Source organism: Octopus sinensis, linkage group LG7, assembly GCF_006345805.1.
Source record: "Octopus sinensis linkage group LG7, ASM634580v1, whole genome shotgun sequence".
Lineage (NCBI taxonomy): Eukaryota > Metazoa > Mollusca > Cephalopoda > Octopoda > Octopodidae > Octopus > Octopus sinensis.
The window spans coordinates 73,959,462-73,986,961 of record NC_043003.1 but is presented as its reverse complement, the minus strand read 5'-3'; positions in this window follow the sequence as shown (position 1 = coordinate 73,986,961).

Here is a 27,500-nt window from a genome sequence, read left to right as displayed (position 1 = left end):
TACAAGAGAGGATTAGAGTAAGGAAAGCAGGTAGTCAAAAAAATGCTTATGTAATCATAACTCCTAGAAATATAAATGAAACATGTATATAAACACGTTGCAAAATCTGAAATTATCACTGCGATAATGGTTATTTTACATGGAAAGGAAAGGCAAATGAAATACAAAACAGTGGATAAATATACTAGAGAAATCAAAAGCAAAAGCGGAAAAGAAATATAATGCATATAAGTTATTATATATCGGATCAAAATTCAATTAAATATGGCAAATCACACATTATAATTGTTATACAGTATGTCTTTAATATCTTCTATGAACACAATTTGTAATTACATGCATGTATCTATCTGTCTATCAGTCTATCCATCAATCTATATGTATATCCTATTTATCTATCTATCTATCTATATATCTATCTATCTATCTATCTATCTATCTATCTATCTATCTATCTATCTATCTATCTACATATCTATATATATATACAAAGTATGGGGGTTTATTTCACAAGTCATCTAAACTATTAGGTACGCTAGGTAAGTGCTGCAACGGATTAATAGGGTACGAAGGTTATAGCCGAGACAGTAGTTATGGCGCCATTGCAGAATTCCGATGCAGCGGCTATATAACTGATACAGAGAACAGCAAACATTAAGGCAAGGAAAATATCTCAAGTCGTATACAGTACTATTATAGTAATAGAAATGATAATAGTAACTACAATGGCAACGCCGATAATGATTATGATAATGACCATAATAATAACAATGCTAATGCTACGCTGGCGTTGATATCAATACTAAAAACGACAGCAATAATAACAGCAGTATCACAATCGATCCACCCAATACCACACTAGCTACTATCAGCACTGCCTCATCTCCCTTTCCAATTAACCATCATGCAACAGATAACTGCAAGGGCAGTTCACAACATGGTAGATAACTCCTGTAGCTACTACATAGGATCTAGTACCATTTATAAACAAAGATATTATACACATTTAAACTCGTTTAAATAAAAAGAGAAAAGCAATGCCACATCACTAACCAGACACGTACACCATTTAATTAATAAAAAAATATATTATAAACTTTCTTGGGCTATAATACACTCGGGTACCCCATATCAGAGCGAACACTCCCGTAGTGGACTCTGCTTATAAGATGCTTTCAAAGTTTTAACACACAACTCACCACAATTTCTTAACTAATACAGCGTGGTCCTCACTACGTGTGAACAAATTCTTCTGCACTTTTATATTGTCATAAATTTAAATGAAATCTCACACTCCTCGCATTGACCCACATACAATCCACAATGTCCATAATGCATGCCCCTTCTATATTACTATAACTCTTATTCCTACATTATATCTTACCTCTCTTCTATCTACCTTACCTCTTCACACTATGAGATATATATTAATCCTTAATTTATTTTAAAACATTAACCCAATAAATCTCCTAATATAAATGCCTTAACTTTAACACCCACTCATAAATAACTTAACATTCAACTTGCTCTTCCATTCTCAACTACCTAAATACCCATAACCCTATTTCTAAAAATAACTCTACAGCTACTGACCGTAGCCAGAACGGACACAAGCAGTTACTATTAAATTTCGTCCCCAGCAACTTTAGACTTTAAGACTACCACATATATCTGCTACTCTTTCTAAATTCCTTTCAATTTGCTCTATTTTTTACCCTGTCTTCTTCTTCTATCTCCACATCGTCCCTCTTATCTTCTCAGCTACCCCGTAGACAATTCTTAGACACCATACACCTAAGCCCCTTACTTTATCCTATAGCCAATCCTTAAAATTACCCTCTCTCTATCTACCTCTCCTATTTCTTTTCTTTTCTTTCCTTTTACCACTTAATAGCCATCTTTACTACTGTTCTGTTATTGAACGCTGATATATTAGCTTCTTTTTTATTGGGATGTCTACTACGTCAGGATCTTAACCCTCATGGATCTACGCAAGATTGCACCAAAGGACTCATACTCTGGGTTCTATAACTTTGGAAATTTGAACTATTAACTTTTATGCTTTTTCCTTCTTTCTTTCCATCTCCTTATTCGTTTTCTCACTTCTATGTCGCTATCTCATTAATAAATACGATTCTCTTTTTCTTTATTTTTTTCATTATTTGTCTCTGATGACAGAATATTACATACCGAGGGATATCCAAGAAACAGCTCTAAGACTTTGAATTTTTTCTAATAATAGAAAAAGCTAGAATGGTATTCTCTGCGAGGATATACTCCCATTTGATCTGATAAATTGAATGTTAATTTCAGTATGTATATTGTAGCTTTGAGAGTATCAAATTCATGATAAACTAAATAATAGCGCATTTTTAAACATTCCATTTTGAAATCTATACTATAATGGAGAAAACTTCTTATTAATTAAGCATGTAAGGATTACTAAAAGTACTAAAAGAAATAAATCATTAAAGGGTTGACTGCCTTGAAATATTTTCATAAATTTATGTTCTAAAAAATTTCCTATAAATTCGATTTCTCAAGTTTATTGATTTTTTTTTTAAACTTCACTTTCTCGCAACTCAAATTTAAATATTCATTGCATTCACTGCAGAGTATTCCATTTGCATTTGCAAAGCCTCTCACTCTCTCTTTTAAATTTTAATTCGCTATTAATGTACACGTAATGTGAAAAACATTATTTATTGAATGAACATTTTTTAAATAACTATAAATTTTGAATACGAGATAGCTGTGAGAAGAGCCTACAAAGTTAGGTAATTACTATTAGAAGACGAGGAGAAAACATTACCGACAAATACTCCATACTTGCTCCTTATTCACAGTCTCCAAACACTCATAGATACACATACACAAAATAAAAAGCAATAGATGTGTGCGTGCGCGTGTAGGAGCGTGCGTGTGTGTGCATTTGTGTGTGCGTGTGTGTGTGTTTATGTGAGTGTGTATGCTGTTCACTGACAATATTTCCTGATGCATCACTTTTGTGAAGCTCTGTCAGTGAACAGGTTGCTGTTTTAAAGCGACGAAAATATTTTGGCACAAATCAAATTTTAATGTTGAAGTAAAACTTACGGCATATGTGTGTTATAGAATGGTTTACAAACATCTTCCACGTTGCAATTGTTTTTCTTTCAGCACACGATCTCAAATGAAGTCACTTGCTATGGAAGTACATCTCCGTAATTTGTTTCAAATCACTGTGGATAAATGCTAACAACGGCCTTCTCGGGGTCTCTAATATTTTAATTTCTGGACAGAAACAATCAGGGTCAGGGAGAGAGGTTGCAAAAAATTCATAATTTTTCAAATTTTCTTTTTTATATAGCATAAAATATATTAATGGGGGGAAATATTGAAAAAACATTAATATATGCGTGAATGATAAAGAAACAAGGATGGTTGTCTTTGGATGTGCAAGAAACAACATCCAAATCGCCCTTAAATCAAATTTACCTCTGAAAATATGAACAAGTTTTTTTTTACCGGAAATGCTCTGCCCATGGTTTTGAAGTGCAAAAAGATTGGCCAAAATAGGTCCACAGCGGGATAATGAGGGAATAGGGTGTAAAAAATAGAGTTTTCAAACAGTTTTCATTCTAAGGTGCCCCCACCAAGCACATGATTTCGAAGCCTGTGGTTTTCAAAAAAAACGGTAAAATCCGGGAAAAAATTTCCCCACAAATATCTTTATACTCGTAATCTATGCGGTTTGATATTTGTATAAATTTTCATTAAAAGATACCCATCTACTCGAATGTTATGAAGGTAAAAAATGAAATCATGTAAATTTTCTGAAACTCTTCTCTCCACCTTCTCGCAAGACGTATTCAGCACAAACCCCTATATACTCTGAAGCCGCAACATCGAAGCGGTAATTGTAGAAAATTTTGTTAAAAAGTGTCCATTTTTCTGGATGTTATGCGGCAAAAAATTTGGGGGAGAATACATTTATTTAGACAATTTATTCATTTAATGTTTACTTCATTCGTTGTTTGCAATATTTTCTCTCTCTCTCTGTCTCTCTCTCTCTCTCTCTCTCTCTCTCTGTCTCTCTCTCTCTCACTCTCTCTCTCTCTCTCACAGACACACACTGCGAAGCTTACAGATGGGCTGCTCAATTGAAATCTCTATGTTACTTTGAGGGAAAGGTAAAACTTGACAAACTGCTTCTCCCTCCGATGTTGGACTACCGTGATGTTTTTCTTTAAAGAGAGATTATGACTAATAAAATAATGAAAGCAAAATTTACTAAGCAAGTGAGCACTATTATACAAAGAAATAATTAGATTAAAATCTAAAAGTTATTAGAAATGGGAATCAAATGTGAAAATATTATCAAGGGGCTGGCACAAATCCGCCAAAGGGTGGTCTTACTGCTAGTTCTTATTAATTACACTGGTCAACAAAAGCAAAATTTGAAATGCTTTCCAGACACCAAACATCTTTAGCTAATATAAGGACGCTGAATCTGAAAATGGCCTTATATTTTCTTGGTTAGCTACCGATTTTGCTGTACAGAAACGTTTCATTTTGGTGGGGGAAAGCATTTTTAAGATTTGTTTTCTGTATATTTGATATTAATTGAGGGCAATATTTCTCAAAGTAATATCGTAGAAATCTCTCAAATTATATTTAAACCAAGAAATATTGGTCTGATTATTGAGAAATATCATTTTTCCAATAACAATCGGATCCTAATTCTTTAAAAATAACACGATTTAATATACCAAGACCAACATGTTTTTTCATCAAATCAGGAAATAAACTAACAGCAAAAACAGAACCATCGTGAACATAAGAACTACACTTCTAAATGTATGTGCATGTATATCGCACTAACCATACGGGCTGCATACCTGCTGATATTTAACTAACCATATAAAATGCACACCTGTTGACATATAAGCACCTCTTATATTCCCAGTTGTATTCAATTTCGCAACTAAATTTGGCGTCTCTGAAATTGCCATTACATTTTTATTAATTGCAATCAGCTCCTTTTTTAACATAGAAATGAGGCATAACTAACTTTTGAGTATCAATGTTAAAGCAATGATGGATGATATGCCTGCGGAAATCAGGCTTATGCCATATGGTAAACCCTGGCAATCTATGCAGTGAAGAATTTTGTTGTACCTTCGTGAATGAAAACTCTGACGAGTTCAATGTGTTGCCAGTCACATTTTACTTATCTTTTGCCTATAAGTTCGCTCCATTAGCCAGTCAGTCATACAGAGTCATACAAAAATGGAACTCACGTCCATCAGAGCGCAACCAAGTGGCTTCACGCGTGCGAGAATTGTTAAGAAGTAGATAGTTATTTAATGAAAAACAGAACAATCTATTTCTTTAGAATGAATGCACCTGTCCAAGTTTCAGAGTTAAGTGGAAACGACTAAGGCGTACAATGACAGCAGAAGGTCGAGAATAGGAAGCAACATGAAGATAATAATCCTACTGCATTACTGTATAATAATAAAACCCCTTCACTACGTTCTAACTTCAAAGATTTCATTTTTATTGTTTCGTCTTCTACTTACCCGACCACACACGAATAACTTTCATATCTTCAGCCAATATCCTTCTAATGAATATAACCTCTTCATAACTAATAACATTTGTTCTTTATTATTAGTGTTTATAAATAATTCAATTTATGTTTTAATAAATTTACCGACTTCACTATGTTATAAATATGTAGCTTTCGAAAGCATATCAAGCATGTTTATGTAGCTTGTGATCTTTAATCAGTCAATAAAATGTTTGAGTACACCCGAAGGCATGCACACCCATATATGTCTAAATATATTAGAAATGTATACGTATATATATATTTATATGTATATGTGTGTGGAATGTTGTACATTCGCCAGTATTTGTAACCAATTCTTATACGAATATTCATCGCTAGAAGGCAGCTCCATGGGAATCGAGATTGATATTTTGTCTTAGATGCTAATTTCAGCCTTTTTACAGTGTTTGCATCCATGTTGATCCTGTTTAATTGCATCTGAGGGACCACCTTGTTCAACGTATCGTTATATTATATTTCCATAAGATTTGCGATACATAAACCAAAATTTATTAGTTATATCACGTAGTTCGAACGACTACATACAATCTATACTTGGATAAGTTTGATCAATTTCAAGTGAAATCTTGCAGCTAACAACTAAAATCTGTTTTGTCCGTAGTAATGGGACTTCACTATGTTTAGCTTCATCAAAAACGTACATGAGTCATATGATATTCCATCGTATGAAAGTGAAACGTATGCATATAATTTTTAGTGCTAAAAAATATGAGTAGTTTTCCCATTTGATTAATAGAAAGAAGTAACGTAATTCACAATAATGCATTTATTAAGCAACAACGTTAGTAGTATTTCTGCTTGAAATTTATACGTTTGGCAAAGTAATTAGAATGAAGGGCTTTTTTAGTAAACAACACAACCACGATAAAATACTGAGCAGCATTGAAGGTTATTCTCCCTACATCGCACGGAAGTGCTTTCTTGCCTATTTGCTGAATATTTCATTGGAAAATATACACATATTGTTAGAAACTGAAATGATTATTGCTAGAGAAATTATTTAAAACATTCGAGTTATGTAGTGAAAAATAAGTCATTACATAAACTTTCATTTCCTGTTTCAAACTTGATATTTGTACGGACTTCCACTGGCATTTTAAAATTTAGGTCGTTTTTTTCATGTGTGTGTGTCTGTCTGTGTGTCTGTGTGCGTGCCCATGTGTTGTAACAGTAGTAGTAGAAGTAGAAGTAGTAGTAGTAGTAGTAGTAGTAGTAGTAGTAGTAGTAGTAGTGGCGGTAGTATTGGTAGTAGTAGTAGTGGCGGTGGTGGTGGTAGTAGTAGTAGTAGTAGTGGTAGTAGTAGTAGTAGTAGTAGTAGTAGTAGTAGTAGTAGTAGTAGTAGTAGTAGGAGTAGTAGTAGTAGTAGTAATAGTAGTATATAATTAGTACGTTACTATTTGCTGGGAAAGAATGTGTCAACGTGATATTGCGAAGAATATGGATATTGAAATCTATTGGTGTTGTATAGAAATTGAATGCAACTGATAAACCCCGCTCATCAACAGGCTCAATTGTTCCAGATAATCACTTTCTGAAACTTATTAAACTGAGGAACTATGGATCTAATTTCTTTTGGCAGATGTACAATGAAAACGAGTGATGGAGATTTTTATAGCTGCCCTAAGGGTATTAATCAGTAATATAAATTTCTGAAGAATCTTAGTAGAGAATGTGAAGTAAATTGATTTGAATAAGGATGCAAAAGTACCTGACTAATCTTCGGAGTTACTTCGCTTTGATTCGATAACATTTCGGTGATTCATTTCTTTGATTCAATTTCCGACGTCATTCTTAATTCACGTATTTCATTACTGCAACTCCGACACCAAACATAAACTCTATACATGGTTGTCACATAAAAATGAATGGTCGTTTAAGAAGCGGAAATAGCTGTGCGTCGTTCAGATTGGGATATGTATTTTTGTAATCTATGGGAATGAATTTGAGAAAACTATTTGATATTTGTATGTGTGCAAAAACGGTGAAATATTTAATTGATTTGACTAGAAATACTAATGGAATGATTGAGATAGATCAAAGCACATCAGCGTATAGGGATTTGATTCTAAAATTGAATTAGATATTGATTCAGTAAAACAATGAGAAAGTAATAAAAAAGAATTAATATTACAAAGCATATGAATTGATTGACAGACACATTCTATCAACAGTAAAAAGTTTTTGCTAAAGGAGAATTAAAAGGAGCAGCCTAAATATGTACAAAAGTATCAATTAGCACACCGATAGCTTTTAATTTCGTAAAATTATTTTTCTTAAAATTACGGCAAACAAATATATACTTGCCATATCTGAAATTGATTCAATCTTTAGGCTATAGCCTAAAATACATATTCTTACAAAAATACATATCCCAATCTGAACGACGAACAGCTATTTCCGCTTTTTAAACGACCATTCATTTTTATGTGACAACCATGTATAGAGTTTATGTTTGGTGTCGGAGTTGGAGTAAAAAAAAGAATTAGTATTACAAAGCATGTGAATTGATTGACAGACAAATTCTATCAACGGTAAAAAGTTTTTGCTAAAGGAGAAGTAAAAGGAGCAGCCTAAATATGTATAAAAGTATCAATTAGCACACCGATAGCTTTTAATTTCGTAAAATTATTTTTTTTTAAATTACGGCATACAAATATATACTTGTCATATTTGAAATTGATTCAATCTTTAGGCTATAGCCATACTGGGGCACACTCACTCACACAGACACTAAAAACACACACAGACATACACACACACGCATATACGTATATACGACGGGCTTCTTTCAGTTTCCGTCAATACAAATTACAAGGCATTTGATCGATCCTAAACTATAGTAGAACACATCAGCTCCAGGTGCCACGCACTAGGACTGAAATCATAGACGTGCTATGGAAAACCTTATTTCGAGGTATGCAGATAATACCAGACAGGCGTGGTGCATCAACTTAAGTACCTAATTCAACTATATAGAAATATATACCTAAAACTGAGAATGTGTGTCGGTCTGTGTGTTTCCCTAAAACTTGAGAACTACACAACCAATTTCATTCAAATTTTACACATGCCTTACTTAGAGTCCACGTAGTTTCATGGGCAAAAGAATGTTCAACTTCTTGCCTAGGGCGAGCCCATAGCAATATCATATCTTCTCTACTATTTCAGTGTTACGTGTTAAAAGTGTAACAAAAACATTTCTCTATTTTATGTCAGAGACTTTCACTTTAACAATAAAAATTAGAGATAATAATAAAAATTATATGTAGTAAGTAATAATTAAAATCAAACTAAAGTATAATATAATCGTAACATAACAAAAGTAAAAATAGCTATTGGTATAAAATTGCATCAATGACTTGAACTTGAATAAGTGGTTTCACATGAATGGGAATAAATTATTATTTTGCAGTAGCTCAGTACAATATACGATAATTCTTTGAGCAGAATTTCATAAATCAGGGTGTAATTTTTTAAGACTCTTTCTGAATCCAATCAATGACAGGTATCTCTGCTAGTACATATATTTAATATATATGTGTGTGTGTATGTGTGTGTGTGAGTGTGTGTATATACATGTGTGTGTGTGTATGTGTGTGTGTGTTTGTGTGTTGCATATGTGTCTTATGCATAAATTCAGATAGAGTTCTTTCGATTCCGTATTTTTAAACCACGTTTGTCGAGAAAATCTAAATGCACATTAATTTCTATAAAGCCATTAAACGTTAAAATGGTTATACTTTTTCACGATAATTTTATCTGGTTTTGCGGAATATATGTACATGACCGTGCGTGTTTGCCTGGATGAGTGGGTGAGTGAGTGAGTGAGTGAGTGAGAGAGAGAGAGAGAGAACTTTAATGCTGGTGAAATTATTTGTCCTTCTGCATCGGGAATATAGTGAGACTTCATAATCTTTACCTCAAATATGTCCTAGGGCTGTATTGTAATATATACGAGATACACAAGCAGACTGCAGATAGATAGATAGATAGATAGAAAGATAGATAGATAGATAGATAGATAGATAGATAGATAGATAGATAGATAGATAGATAGATAGATAGATAGATAGATAGATAGATAGATAGATAGACACACTGATAGATAGACACACTGATAGATAGAAACACTTATAGATAGATAGATAGATAGATAGATAGATAGATAGATAGATAGATAGATAGATAGATCTGAAAGAGAACAAAAAATTATATTACTCTTACTTCAATATATTATTTCGTACTGCTGATTTAATAACCCGTATGTAATTATTACGTATGTCTTAAGTATCGTTTTCAGAAGAATATAATATTATATCAGTTGCAAAATACAGATCTCCTTTTACATCGAACGAAGATGCAAAATAATCGAGGATGTGAGAAAGAAAATAAAATCATATAGAAATGAATCGGTAAGGAGAGAGGGCATAACGAAATAAGACGTTAAAATACGTATGCTCTGGGGATAAATTCTGGAAAATCACTCCATTGTAAAGTATGTAAAACAGTAGAGATTAAATATCAGCACACGTATGAGGACAAAGCAATGCGAATGAATAATTAACGCAGAATCATAAAGCATTACTCTTAATATCAATAATACAACAGACGGGTTACATCGGGTTAATGTATCAAAATATTATAATATATACTTCTAGGTTTTAAGAAGATATATTCATGATCTTCTTACAATAATATATGTATGTGTGTGTGTGTGCTTTTGTGTGCGTGTGTGTGTGTGTGCGTGTGTGTGTGCGTGTGTGTGTGTGTGTGTCTCAAAAATGTACATAAAATAAGAGCAAAAGACAGAAACAGGTTAGGGAGCAACAAACAAGATATATTTGGTTCACAGTCAGCGAAAATTTAAATGTCTTCGACATTTCGAGCTGTGAGCACTTCTGTAGAAAGAAACGAGGATAGGAATCAGATGGGGAGAAGAAAAAAAATTGAAAGAAAGAAAGAATTAACCAGTTTGGTTTAAAGGTTCGAATTGACGGGGAAGAAGAAAATAGTTGGGGACAAATGTGTCAAGGCACACAACAGTGACCTGCCTAAAGTGCGTGCGCACAAGCATGTATGTGAAGATGTGTGCGTACGCGTACATGTGTGTGTGTGCAAGATCGCGTTTATGTGAATAGGGGAGAGTAGGTTTGTAGGTATGAAGATTATGTGAGAATGTGCATGTTTATATATGAGAGTGTGCGTTTTTTTTGCGTGTGTCTATTTATGCATATGTACGAAAGTGAGCATGTGTACGCGTTCCTGTTATCTCTTGGTGTAAGTTGTGGGGAGATATATATTGGTGGAGCTAGATGGAGGCGCAAAGTGCAAAAGAGATCAAAGAAGTTAGGGGTTGAGAGATGTGGGTGCTTGTCCATGTATATAAGTGGATGGGAGGAAAGGTGAGTGTTGGTGGTGGCGTTGGTAAAGAAGGAATGTGTGTGTGTGTATGCATCTCTGTTCATGTCCCTGGGTGTATGTATATGTTGTGCATCTATATGGTGCGTCTGGTAAGTGCATTGTGTATACGAGTGTAGAAAATGTGTGTGTGCAGTTAGAGGAGGAGTGACAGTGGAAGGTAGGAAGAGTAATAACTCGTGTAAATGTGTGTGGAGGTAACTGTAGATTAAGAGATGTGACGAATTGAGACCATGAGGGGCTGAGGAATGGAGAGAAAATAAATTGCTGCTCTCGATAGATTAAGGAGTCCGATTGGTTTGTGTACGAGACTGATGCGAACACAAACATGTTCTGGCAATGACCAGCCGAGTGGAAGTAGGGCGAGATCGTTGCATCATTGCAAAATCTGATTTCTCGGGAGATGTTCGGCAAACTTGTCAGCCTGTCAGCAAACTTGTCAATCTGTCAGTTTATTGAATATGCAGGGAGTGACAGAGAGAACAGAAAATGCAGAAATTATATCGCTTTAGGTGCAAGTGAATGAATTGGTAGTGTGGTAGGTGGATGCTGGTTGCTGGTAAGTATAGAGGTGTTGGAGAGAACGGGGGAATGTAGCAGCATGGGCAAGTGCAAATGAAGGTTTCAAGTTTGGTGTCAGGAGTGTAAAAGATGCTACGGAACAAATGGTCACTTAATTTATGGGCGCGTTTGAAGGAGTGGTTCAACAAATCGGGCATAGGTGAGAGTGATTTAGATAACGCAGGGTATCCTCGTTGGGTGTAGTGACAAGCGATTATTTGGGAATATTTCTCGAAGTCATTAATGTCACTACATACCCTGCCGAGACAGAAGAAGTACTAGTAAACGGTGGACAATCTGTAGTGAGTAAGGTGGGAGTGAAATAAGCTGGGGTAAGAGTGTGAATCTGTCGGTTAATAGTGATCTGAAGTGGTAGCCGGAACTGATGGAATATAACCGAAATGCCGAGAAACTTCATAGAAGTGTTGGAAACAGAACAGCAGAATTCGAGGGCGGCATGAAAAAAGTGAATGAAAGAGAGGTAGGAGTTGAGATGTTTGCATGAGAGTGAGATCACGACGATACAGTCGTCAGTATGATAACTATAGCTCAGGTGTATAATCACTGTACGCAGAGAATATTTTGGCCTCGACATAGCCGGCAAACAGGTTTGTATTGTTGGGGCCCATTCTCGTTCCTATGACCAATCTCGAGATCAAATGGAAAATTCTAAGGCAAACACGAAGCAATCGAGAAAGAGGACAAGCTCAACCAAACAACCGAGAAATGTAGAGGCGTCAGGTTGAGGATTATGTCGAAGATCAAGGTCGTATTTTAATGAAGGAATAAAAGTGTATAAGGACTTTATGTCAAAGGTAAGTTTGATGTCCGAAAGTTTGGGGGAAAAGGAGAAAGAATTGGAGAGTCGTTGACCATGCTGGTTACATGAATTTGAGAAAAGATGGAAACCACTAGGGGTACGAGGACGAGGTAAAGATACTTAGATGAACATCCTTAATGCATTATCAGAAGTATATTGCCCAGAGGTCGAAACAATCCTACTACCACGGGGTGCTGAAATGTTCCTAGCTTGAAGGGTATCTTGAAATATCTGCTTGGAGGCTCAAAGTGACAGTTCTTTTATATGGTTTAGTAAATCTGAATAAAGGTATGTATCTGAGAAGTGAACATGTCAAATAAATCATAATTACTTGATTCTCCTGTATTTTCTTTTACCCTAAGCCAGAAACTTTCCATCTCCCACCCTCGTAAGATTATATTCCATAAACTGAACATTTTCTCCCCACTTTACACTGAAGATTCTCAAGTGCAAGCCGTGCATGTTATTGACAACGTCTATACCGGAAGACTTTAACCAAGCTCTGTAACCCTAGCAAGGCAGCCATCCCAACCGAGAAGGAGGGAAAGTTGAGCTATAAGAATACACTCTCGCATAAATATTTCATATATTGAGGTGGCTTAGAAGCTTTTCTATTATGTTTGCATACAAGAACTATTAGTTTCAAACTTTGGCACAAGGGCAGTTAATTCGGAGGAAGGGCAAGTCAATTAGATCGACCCCCAGTTCTTAATTGGCATATATTTTATCGGACGCGAAAAGATGAAAGGCAAAGTCGACCTCGGCGGAATTTGAACTCAGAAAGTAGTGGCAGACAAAATAATTCTTGAATAAAAGCCTGAAGACATGCCGCTAAGCATTTTGACCGGTGTGCTAACGATTCTGTCTGCTCAACACCTTGCATACATGAAATACTAAATAACGCATCTCCTGTCTTAAAAAGGTAATGCTTGTGTAGTTTGATAATATTTCTTCTATTAGAATCAATGTGCTCCAGATATAGTCTTTGAATATTACTCTTAAACTACACTCTGTCACTTCCTCTCGGCTGTTCTCTCTCTTTCTGTCTCATTCTCACCCTTTCTCTCTCTGTCTCTCTTTCACTCTCTCTCTCTCGTTCTCTCTTTAAATAGTGATATATATCTATGGCATCTCAGTCCTAAGTGGAACAAAATCTCTAATGTGGTAGACATTAAAAGTAATAGAGAGAAACACCCTAAGTCATCCGTTTCTTAACGGTCGCAAAGTCAGCTCTACTGGAGATCTATTCTGAATTTTTGGTAGCCAATGTCCTCCCAGCCTCTAGTCATTTAGTGAAAACAGTTTTGTTTTACTTTTGATATCATCAGCAAAACATTAGTTCGTGTCTGTCAATATTTTTGGTAAATCTTCCTGCTTCCTGAATTCAACTGATCATCGGACATAGCTTACTGTCTGATTTCAACATCACGAAAGTCGAATTGAGTAGATTTTTCCTAAGATCTATCATCACTTATGTGCCCCCATCGGTATGTTTCCAGACCTCCAATATTTTTATTCTTTTACATCCACAACGTATATGCACCTACCAAAATACTCAATCTACACATAGGATAGGAACCTCTTTCCTTCCTAATATTCTGAACCCAGGCATCATTTACATGTACCACGCACACAGCATTAGCCTAGTGAGACAAATTACAAATGCCCATACAAATAAGGATTTGCAATATATTCTTATATAAAGTCTCAAATAGTTATAACCTACCTATCCGATTCGGCTTTCAATTCAAGTTCGCTACCACAAGCAAATTAATTATAACAAATTGACATGAAGATGTAAACAGACCTTCTATTCTAATTAAAGTATATTTCACAAATGTAAAGTATGGAAAACCAATTAAGCAAAAAACCTTATAAGCGAAATGATATGCGCGTATGTGTTATTGTGTTAACGTCAGTTATTACGTGTGAGCCTCAGAGAGATTGAAGTAGAGTGTATTTATGTTTACAATATATTTTCACATTCACCAAACGTGATTTGGCGCATTTTTCTCGACCAAATTTCCTTTCGATTCCCCCAAAGAAATATCTCTACATATGAGACTCTAGCAATTTACAGGATGACGTCAATCATAAAAAAATACGTTTTATTATTCTTGCATAATATTTGAAAAACACTCAAGATTTTATGCGTATTAGATAACACATCACAGAGACGAAGAAGACACAGGTTGGAATACTGCTTCTATAAATTTGAATGGTTCTAATGTTATAATTCTATGTGCATAATTTTCTGTAATTTATTCAAGAACTATTTAACATTGCAGCTAATAACCGAGGTTTTCTTTACATGTTTAATATATCCAGATATAAGGAGCATCGCCAAACACAATTCATGCATCACTCAAAGCAAAATGTTTTTCTGCTTTATTTCGCTAGAATTTATTTGCTAGAATTTTTCTGGCGTTTATTCTTATCACTGGGAATATATTTTTCCGGAAGAGCATACGACCATGTTATATAATTGTAATTAAGACATGCTGTAAAGTTGTTATTTTACAAATCGATATCAATGTAATTTTTACCCTTGCACATCCCTCTTCAGTTGTATCTTTCGATTTCATTAAATGATTACATATTGTTCCCGGCTCGGCGAACATTCCACACATGTTTTTAAAGCTTTACCTTCCCAGTGCTTTTCACTGTTTGTGGCAGATTAGGTTATGACATTGCGTTCCATTCATCGTCTATACTCATTCACAAAATTATTCTTCATGTTTTTCTATCATACCGCCTTAAACATTTCAACAATTTTATATCCTTCTAGACCGAATCATTTTGGCTTGAAATCAGCTCGCTGATATATTTGAAAGAAGTGTATTTCCTCATGATATATTTGTTTCTTAGCAGATATCTCTTCAGAAATGTGTTTTAATTTCGGGTTCCTTTTCTTTTGTGTGTTGTACTTTTGAAGTACTTCTCCTTAGTGAATATTTAATTTCTTTTTTTATTTTTTTTATTTTGCTGATTTCATTAAGGATTGGTAAATGCGTTCCTTTCATTTTCTATCTTCCTGTGTACGACGCATTCGTCATTCTTCGTACATGTTCTGTTCTGATATTACTCTGTGAATAGATTTATGATGGGAGTGTTCACTTTGCTTTGCACTAAATTTATTGGCTGCTGCCAATATCTTTCAATTGGTGATGTTGGTGTGACTGTTTTCTTCAATTTATATAAGCTTGAAAGCACTGTACGTGAGTTGTAGATGTGTGTGTATGTGTATGTACACGCATGCCTGTGTGTATTTGCAAACATTAAATCATGCATGTGTGTTTCTATGTTTGTGCGTACGAATGCGGATTTACATTTATTTAAACTGCAAGTAGTGCATTTTCAAGTAGCCACTAATATTAACCGTAGATCAGATAGATCATAAATTGTGAGGAATTTCTTTTAAGACGAGCATTTTATATGTGTTCCTTCCTCTCAAAATGTTTACCACTTTTCGAATTGAATTAGTGTGATGAACAACTTGAAATTTGTCTGTAAGTCACACATCAGAGTATTTCAATTTATTTATTTATCATTAGCCATATTGTATCCCATACTAGTAGTGTCCTTCTTATGTACGTGAGTATTTTGAAATTGCTGTGGTATGTTGATTCTGTAGGCGCTGGTAATAGAATATGCTCCGTATTCAAATAAAATTAACTAAATACTATAGTGTAGTGTCTCTAACGTTTAATTAAGCGCGTTATTCCCATAATATATAAAACGCTATTATTGAATTAAGCACCAAACCTTTTCCGTGATCCTTAAAAAACAGTGATTTATATGTCTTATCCTACTTTCTGTACTGCACGTATCTATAAATTCGTTCGTATATTAATCTCTGTGAACTCATATTACGTATAGATATCCACCAGAAAATATAGCAAAGCCTGAAAAACAAAATTACGATATGAGTGACGGTAATATATTAACGCAAATTAAATAATATAACGTGGTAACAAAAAGAACGGTGAAATAAATGTAAATCATTTAACATCCCAAAGTATCGAAACTGATGATTGTAGGAGAGAAATGCGACAGTGGCATCTATAGACAAGCAAATATATAAATACACGTATGTATGTATATACAACACATTTGTGTGTATGTGTTTGTGTATGTGTATCTATATCCCTTAATAAATACTTGATGTATATGTGAGCTACTCCATATTTCATATTCAGATGGGGAATATGTATAACGTACCGTGTCCTATGAAACAGTCTTTCAGATTCATAAGATACTTATTCCATGTGGGGATACCAGAAATGTGGCGATTATAGTACATGGAAATATAACTAAAACACTAAGAACAGTTCTATGTCCTCTTCAATTGTTAGCTGAAATATATTGGTAATGTTGAGTGTTTAATGTATTTTAATGGGGCTAGTTACCAAAAATATTAACAATGGGGATAATCGAATGAAGGAAAAACCTAGTGAGTTAAACTGTACATCTAATAGGCTGAGATGGGCGTTTTCGAGATACGATATCAAAATATTTTCGAGGTACATACAACTTATAAAGGTATCTGACGTCAAGTTTAAGAGATCCCTGTAGTTCTTCTATCTAATGATATATGTTCTTTAAGTAGGAAAAGAGACCTTGCACTCTTTGACCCCTTGCTGTATGGCGTATTTCTCAGTGGTGTGTGAGAACCAGCTCTCTAGCTTTCCTTTTGTTTACGAATTGGCGTAAACCATTTTCCAGTGCAGTTCATGCTTATTTTGGCGCCTTTATTACGCGGAACATGACTGATTTCGCTATCGTAGAATAGACATGTATCTGAGTTCCTGAAGTTGCAGTCTTGCGTGGGTTTTTCTAGCTGCTTTGCTACACCAGTATAGTAAAACTACAATCCATATCGCAAACCGAAGGGAAAAGTATATGCATAAAATGTCTTGCCGTAGTGAGAAACGTTATAGCAAACATTATTAATAAGAAATATAAAATCTCTCATTCTATAGCTCTGAAATGATCTTCCACTTCTGCAATAATAGTCTGGAAGATATTGGCTGTAAATTTATAGCATCATACACATGGACCTGAAGAACAGCCAAGCATAAAATAGAAAGTAAAAATGTAAATGATATTCAACTTTCTCTTTGAATGTTACGAATAGAATGGGGGGAATCCAGTGATTCAGAAAATATTCAAATCATGTTCCCTGAATAATTTCTGCTCGTGTAACCCTAACTTCAAAAGCATCACTTCACGTAACACGACAGAGATGATCGGCCACACTGAAATTACAGGAATCTCAGTAGGATCCAGAAACCTCTTAAAACCTATATGCACGGTTAGCATAGTCGTCCACGCTGTAAGGTTCACATATATCACATATATCAACAGATAAAAACAGAGCTTGTGATTGCAGAAAGAAAGCACATGCTTAATCTATAAAATTGTATCAACCTTATAATTTATAGGTGAGAGCTATTTAAAAAATGTATGCATTTCGTAAAATTTCTGTTATCAAGCTGGAAGGCGTCACTCACAACGGATTAGAGAAGCAGCTTAACAAACATTAGCCTATCATTCTGCTATTCCTATTAATCATACATTTTAGACGACAATACTTAATTAAACATTCTACATTGTTATTCTTCTCTGAATTGATTAAAGGTATGTAAACAAGATCCCTTGAAAATATTCCTCCGACCTTTTAAAAAAGGTGCGTTTTTTCACATTCATTTTGCTTTTTACATTGTTTTCGTTTTATCTCGTACACCCATGCGATATATACAGGTTAAATGTTTCTGAATGTCCGCCGGGTAATGTAAGGCAAACTCATTCCATTACAGCGCTATCTTAGAATGAAGCGAGAATTAGGTCACGTATAACTCCTCTATTCATTAAATGGTATTTATCTCCAACGAAACTGAGTGCTTGTTCTAATGATGCTATTAGCGATAGAACATTAACATTTATACAGACTGTGAGAATGAGTGTTAATGAGTGTATTTGTGTGTATGCGTGTGTACGTCTGTTTATGTCTCTATAGGCATTTTACATAAGTATATATATAGAATTACATATGTACGTCTTATTGTTTGGATTATACATAGATACACACATACACACTTACACGCATACATATACATCGCAGGACTCACTGGTTAGAGTATCGGTCTCACTATCATGAGGTATTGAGTTGGAATCCAGCAGTAGAAATGAGTTGCAACGTCGTTACTGCCAAGCTCTATCCACCTTTGTCTTTCTCTTCTCTAATATCTGTGGCAAGTAAAGGGGAAGCTGGTATGTATGGGTGACTGCTGGTCTTCCATAAAACAACCTTGTTCTGAATTGTGCCATGGAGGGGAACATTCTAGGTGCACTCCCATGGTCATTCATAACAGAAAGGGGCCTCCACCCTTTTGTATGTAAATGATAAGTATGCTTCTATAAAATAACAAATGCGGTTTTCGGTTTTCGGTTTTCGGGTTTCTGTGGCGTATGTGTTCCCCAGCTGGACAGGACACAAGTCCATTGCTGCGTTATTCCTTTTTGCCAGCTGAGTGGGCTGGAGCAACGTGAAATGTAGAGTTTTGCTCAAGAACACAACGCGTCGCCCGGTCCAGGAATCGAAACCACAATCTTACGATCATCATACTGACACCCTAACCACTAAGCCACGCGCCTCCACATATGCTTGTATACGCAATTACATATACGTATATGTATATATTAAACATTTGTAATGGTAAGTGTCAAAGTATCTAAAGCTATAAATAAAATTTTAGATGTAAAACTTCGAACGCGACACTGACGATTCGAACCCAAATCTTCTGTGGGCAAGAGATTGTTTCTATATATGTGTGTGCGCTTGTATATATATATATATATATAAATATATACATGCATACATGCATATATATATATATATATATATATATATACATACATACATGCATATATATATATATAATATATATATATATATATATATATATATATATATATATATATATATATGCATGTATGTATGTATGTATATACAGAGAGAAACAGACAGACCGGCAGTGAAACAGACAGACAGATAGAGAAGAAAAAATAAACATCGAACGTCTTGACGATGGGTATAAAGGTATCAGGAAATAAGAGGATTAGTTGGATAATATTAGAATCTTGAAAGAGAAATTATCTTCCATTTACTGAATTTTTGATAGACGGTGATTTTATCTTAATTCGAATTTTCAATATCAGACTCTAAATACTTTAAGATATTTTATGATACTTTCCAGTGTTAGCTTTAAAAGTTAAAGCCGAATTATATGTTTCCTGGAAATTAAAGAGCACCTGAAAATGGAACAATATTTTTATAATAAGCGAACGGAAGAAATCTAATATACACGCTGGTTATATTACATAACTACATAAGTTATATTAGTACGAAGCATTCTTCAAATAATTTCAAAATTATGCTCCAAAAGGAAATACCTTAAGAAAATTTTAAGCATGGTATTATAAATTAAACGGTAAATTTAAAGACAATATTTTAAATTACAGCAAAATTTCAAGCCAACCGCACTAACCGGATGGTGGAAAATGATTAGAATTGTCACCGTATACTACTTTTAAAATTCTAAACTCATTTTTCTAATAAATTACTGAGATAAATGAGGAAAAATTATTCATAATTGCATAAAATATCTCAACTGCATATGGTTCGTAAGCTAACACAACCTATAAATAAATTTCAGCAAAAACGTCTAGCTAAAATTTTAACTTGATAACTAAATTGCAGGAAAATGCAAGCGAACGAACAAACTTTATGGCTATTGCAATAGAGATGTTGTAAAAAGAACCAGTTTGCAACTCACTTTTCCTTAATTTAGTATTTCCTTTCAATCTCTCTCACTCCTCAATCTCTCAATGTATGTGTGTGTGAGTATGTGTGTGTTTGTGTGGTGTCTGACTGAATGCCTGCGTGTCTATGTGCATGCGTGTGTGTGTGTGTTATTTTACTTACTAGTTCAGGTACATTTGCTGCTACTAGTCTGACTCCTTCTTCAGAACGTGAACATGGACAGCTAGGCCACTTTGACAACATCACCACTGTCATCACTATCATCAGTTCTCCCCTTTAACACCAACGCTACATTTATCATCATGATCATTGCTACAATGACTTTCACACCGTCAACATCTACTATCAACACCACTGTAGGAGGACTAGGATCACAGGTATCAAAAATAATGACACTGCATCAAGAGCACCACCACCTTATACCTCGAACACACTACACTATTATACACTCTTCTCCAGTACCAGCCCCATTCCTACATCGCCGGTATTTCCCCCTACTTGTACAATACAGTCTATGTTACAGTGATAGCTATAATCTCTTCAACTTGCACCAATTTTACACCTCGTTATCTCCTTACTTTACATCTCACACAATTAAACTGTCTAAGTAGGAATTATCTGGCATCCAATGTTCATTGCATTACCATCTCCGGTATCAGCAGCAGATTTAACGTCGCAATGACAACTACTACCACTACATTTAAAACTATCCAACATTAACTCTGCAGCAGTAGTGCCCTGTTAATAATCACACCACAAATCACCAACCTCATAGCGCCATCATCACCAACAATAGTGCTCTATATATGCATCACCTTCACTACCATCTCCTTTATAACCTTCACCAACATAATCAGTACAAAAACAATAACTATCATAGCTATAACCTCCACCAACACCTTTGTAAGTTTCACTCTGATCACATTTACAAATATCGTCCAATTCATCACCAAAATAATCAACGCCAATACATCGCCCTGCCAATTTAATCCCAACCACGACCTCCACAACAACATAACTGCCAATATCCGAAATCACTACAAGAAACCATGTTAAGCTCAAACTCCTATTTACTTCTTGAATGTTACTTCTATCATCACAACTGTTACTACGAGTAAATTTGCGATCATTCGACGTGTTTTACTACAATAACAAAAATGACCAAGTATCTGACCGAGAGCAGTAAAAGTACCTGGGGATGTTGATCCTTGTAGTTAGAACATCCATCGTGAACTTGTTGAAAGATTCGGAATCTAACGTTCTGTGCAGGTACGATTGCGGCTAATGATTATAATTAGTAGATAATCAATTCAGGGTTAAATACTCTCGTTGTGTTGCCAGAGAAATAAATAGAATCCCAACAAATCTATCACAACGGTAGGCTGCAAAAATATTTTGTCGGAATCTTACAAGTCTTTTATCTCTCTGATATGCAGTCTCCTTCCCAGCTCTTTTATTTTTACGATATTTAGAGTTAGACCTCAACAGTCGGAAGGAAATGGATTGTGCTACATAAGTTCTCATTACATAAAACTAGGTGATGTGAAGGTTCTCGAATGATGCGTGCTTCTTGAGAATAGACGGTACACTTTACTACACGGAAGTTTTGGCATAAACACATTTGTGATAATGAAGTGCCGCTCCATCTACAGATTGCATTACTCACTTGCGAACGTACAAGAAATACGTAGTATAGGCGTGAGTGGACTCTTCGTTCCGTTCCTCCCAGTATTTAGATGCGTTGATGCGTATTAATATCCACGGCCTTCACCAGACGTCGATAAACACATATAAAATTTCAAAACAAAACATAGCATCACTACCGTCACCAGCAATAACGCTACAAGCGCCATCATCATCTCTACTACATCCACCTTTATTGGCTCCACAAAACAGAAGCCCTACAGCCAGTACTACCACTACCATAACCATCACTACCATATTTGTTACTGCAGCCAAGCCATTTATCAACACCAACGCCAGTACTTCCATCAGTTACGTAAAAAACACCACCATTATTATATTACCATCATGACTATTGCGACCACTACCATCATCAACATCCGTAACAAAACCACTCCGACACGTACCATCACTATCAACCCCAAAACCACCGACACTAACCTAACAACATCATCTTTACGCCTGACATCTCCGTCACTACAACTACTACTACTACTACTACTACTACTACTACTACTACTACTACTACTACTACTACTACTACTACTACTACTACTACTTCTACCTGCAGTACTATTACCAATACTAACTACCGCCCATACTTCCATAAGTTTCCCTACAAATGTCTTCGACACCTTTCCCAAATCTTTCAGCATCATCACCATCATCATCATCATCATCACAAGTGAAACTTCGCAACAATCACCACCAACTTCCACAGAGAGTATTTCTCTATATACATCGTAACTATCTCAATCACCATTTTCTCTACGGCAAAAAAAAAACTTATCCCCTAAACATCAGCACACTTTTCAATACCTCAATATTAAATTCACCTATAAATGTGGTAATGTGGCAGAATCGTTAGCCGGCCGGGCAGATCTTCTGTGCGGCATTTCGTCACTCTTGACGTACTGTGTTCAAATCCCGACGCGGTCAAGTATAACTTTTTTTTATTTTTAGTTAAATTTATTATGCACCAGTTAAGTACTGCCTTTGATGTAAGCGTCTTACTCCTTCCCCGAGTTTGCTGGCTTTGTGCCAAAATTTGAAACCAGTTTTGACTCTGCATTTACCGCCACGAATACACCAATCAATATTATCATCATCATCACCACCAGCACAATCCCACCATGAATGATGCAACCAGCACCGCCATCAACACAACATCACCAATTTCTCTCTTAAATGACAACTACCATATTTTTATAATCACTATTCTCATCTCTACGCTATCCTCACCTCAACTACAAAACAGACATACACATACATAAGAACACCACTTAAATAACTCAATAACTAAATTCATCACCACTGCAACTCCACCAACGCAACCATCACTAATACAATTAAAACTACCACTAAATACTCCCACTGTAAAACCACTACTACCACAACTACGAGACACTGTATGTTACAGAGATAGCTCTAATCTCTTCAACTTGCTATAATTTTCCACCTCGTTATCTCCTTACTTTACATCTCACAAGCTTAAACTGTCTAAACAGGAATTGTATTATATCCATCGCTGAGTGCATTACCATCTATAGCATAATCACCATCATCATCAGCAGCACACCAACACTATTTTCCACTTTTGTCATCATCTTCATCATCATCATCATCATCATCATCATCATCATCATCATCATCATCGTCGTCGTCGTCGTTGTCGTCGTCATCATCATCATCATCGTCATCATTATTTTCATCTTCATCATGAACTTTATCATCACTGTCATAAATATCACCAACATCATCGTCGCTATCAATATCGTCTTCATCATTATCAGCTTTAGCATCAGCAGCAACATCATCTCCACCAGAACATCATCATCGTTTTCTTTATCACTACCACGATCATCATCATCATCATCATCATCATCAACATCGTAATTATCACTGTGATCTTCAACACCACTTCATCATTTACTATATTAATTATCAATAAAATCAACACCATTCGATCTCATTACCATATCAACTCAATCTGCTTCAGATCAGTGTTGTTATCACCATCATCCAAACCACGGAAGCCAACACAAGTCCATTATAATAATCGTGGACTTCACCATCTTGATATTCAACATTTTTCTCTGCCAATTTATCTTAGTAAATTTTCTTAATTCGATTTTCGTTCTTCGTTTTATTTGCATTATTTTCTTGTTCCCTTAACAAAGTAGATTGTTTTCCTATCACAAATATAAGATCAGGTTCATTTCTCTTGCTGTATCGTTATCAGTCGAAAAGTTTATTCTTTTTTTATCCTATTATGGTTCGTGTAGCTGCAAACAGTTTCGATGTGAGTCAGCAAGCGCAGAGGGTTGATCAAGTATCTGCAGTTGGGAGGAATTTCTCCATGACGTAGATGTGAGTATAAATTTATTGAAAAAGTAAGCGTTGGCAAACGATCAAATCCAATAACAAGGCAGACGTATATACTACGACGCTCATCTCAATAACAATAACTATTCAACACAAACTTCAAATAAAACACATTCCAGAAGAGCCTGAGCCGTAAAGACAACTAAAAAAAAAAAGGAAAGCATTAAATACGGACGAAATTGAAGAACTAAATCAAATAATGTTTCAATTATATGAAAACTTCGGAAAGGATAATTCGAAGCAAATATATATGTATATATATGTATATTTTTTTATGCGCCCTTTTCAAGCTTAGCCCATGGTTTCCCGGTTTCTGTGGCGTATGTGTTCCCCCCAGCTGGATGGGATGCCTGACCATCGCAGGGTTACCAAAGAAATAGGAAGAGAAACAGTGAGAGAAACTTGGGACGAAGGAGTACAACAGGAATCGCCACCACCCCCAGGCGGAGCCGGAGTCTATGTTAGATTTCTCATATAGTTTCTTCATATATTGCAGGGAACGTACAGGCACAAGTATGCAAATATGAAAATAATACTTGTGTATGGTATATTGTGAGTTTATGGAAAGGAATCACACAAAACTCAACAAATTTCCTAAAAATGAAGAAGAGAAGAGATTTTGAAATGTAAGAGCGTTTCAAAATTCTCTTACATTTCAACTTCTTCTCTCCTCCATTTTAGCACACACACACACGCACGCACGCACACACACACACATACACACACACACATACATATATATATATCTTTAGATTTGGTTTGCAAGATTCTTTGAGTTTCATGTGTTGAAGCATATTCTGTTGTGTCTGGGGAGAGTAATTTTCTTTCTGTGCCTTATAATTTAGCTCATTCAGCGGTAAAAATTTCCACTTATTTCTTATTTTTATTTTCCTAAAATTTTCGTTGCGTTTTACAACCGTTTTCAATCGCCGTGAGAGTTAAGACTATTGAAAATTTGCCAGTCGCAACGGAAATTTTAGGAAAATAGAAATAAGAAATAAGTGGAAACTTTTACCGGTGAGTGTGTTAAATTATAAGGCACAAACAGAATCTCCCCAAGCATAACAATATATATATATATATATATATATATACTCTTTACTCTTTTACTTGTTTCAGTCATTTGACTGCGGCCATGCTGGAGCACCGCCTTTAATCGAGCAACTCGACCCCGGGACTTATTCTTTTGTAAGACCAGTACTTATTCTATCGGTCTAATTTGCCGAACTGCCAAGTAACGGGGACATAAACACACCAGCATCGGTTGTCAAGCAATGCTAGGGGGATAAACACAGACACACAAACACATACACATACATACATATATATATATATATATATATACGACAGGCTTCTTTCAGTTTCCGTCTACCAAATCCACTCACAAAGCATTAGTCGGCCCGAGGCTGTAGTTACAAGACACCTGCCTAAAGTGCCACGCAGTGAGACTGAACCCGGAACCATGTGGTCGGTAAACAAGCTACTTACCACACAGCCACTCCTATATATATATATATATATATATATATATATTACTGAATTTTAATTACCTTTTTCTGATGATATCTAAAAAGAAACAGCAATTTTAGCAAAACATTTTCAGCAACACTTTTCAGCTATCAGAGAGAGTTTTAATGGAAAGCCACGATCCCCACAATTTTTTGTTTTTTTGTGCTCGCCTCTGCTTATAACAGTAACAATACCACCACCAACAAGAAGAAGTTTGTTTTTTGCTATTATCTATTATGAAGAGAAAAACAAAAGAAAGACCTAACAACAACACTAATAATAGATATATCAAAATTAATATTTACGAATGTATGTTTATAATTATGTCGTAACTGTGACAATTTCCGTCCCTTACGCTTTCGGTACATCTTTTCGTGTTTCAATTTCTCACTCTCTCTTCACTTTACACACATAATCGAGAATATCAGGATAAATTTCCGAGAATGTCTGTGTCCCTCACTGGCTCATTAGATTCTCAGACGTTAGATTTGAGGTGTGATGCCCTTCCATTAACTGAGCAGCGCTGCGTATTAATTTATGGTTACATTTCATACCCCGACTCTAGACCATAAAGATAGTGTCATCACTGACTCCAATTGCTTATAGCCGTTCAAGGCAGAATTCCCTGCTTTCTTTCTTGAATTGTGTCCACTGTTGGAAAACCAAATGAATCAACTCTTCTTGCTGACAAAATCATTTCACTCTTTTATATAGCATTGTGACCACGATCAAGTTGTGCATTAAGCTCACGCGTTATGAGTGCCTGCAGAAACAACTTCGTGCACTTACTGGTAATTTGTGTTTGTGTTATTAGTTGATTGACTCCCGTTACGTGGTATATACTCAATGCTGGTTTCCCATCTTCAGACGCCTTTATGAGCCTGTGTACATTCGCTATATGAATGGTATCATTGCCGAGAACAATTTGTAGTTTTTGTGAGCGTTGGACAGAGTTCAACCAGCTTTTGTCAATAACACACTAACGGAATTTTGCTCCTGCTTGGAGCACATCATTTATATGCAATGATACACAGAAAAAAGAATTATTACACGGATAGAGATTTTCAACAAAATATGCAGTTTTAACGCCCAGTCTTAATTAGTAAAAATGATATGCCCATTTTGTCCACACTTTCGGCTTAACGCTTGCTTGTAAAATATGCTGAATTTATTTGAAATATCAATTACGATACACAGTATGCGTGTTAGCAAGTATCTTAAAACGATTAAGCTGGTGTATGTTATTATGTAGTACATATCTATTGCAACGCATAATGCTTTAACAATTATATTTACATTCAGTTTATGGGTTGAAATACTTAATAGCATACAAAATGTGCTTAGTATCGCATACAATAGAATGCAACATTCATAACTCTACCACAAATGAGCATATCCCGAGATATTCTAAATGGAAGAAACCATAACAAATTGATGTTTGCCTATTTAATTTATAGAAAACCATGCTTTCCATAGCAGAGACATACAGAACTTCACATTTGTTTCTAACTAAATTTACGCTTTGGCAGGTAGTCGCTAACAGCCCACTTAGAAATTGCAGTATAGCTGCATGATATAATATTGTTAATGACATTTCTTTACGAATATAAAGAAATTATATGAAAAAGACGATTTCATTCAACTATAACTACCATTTCATGATTCCTCAACATTGTACGCTC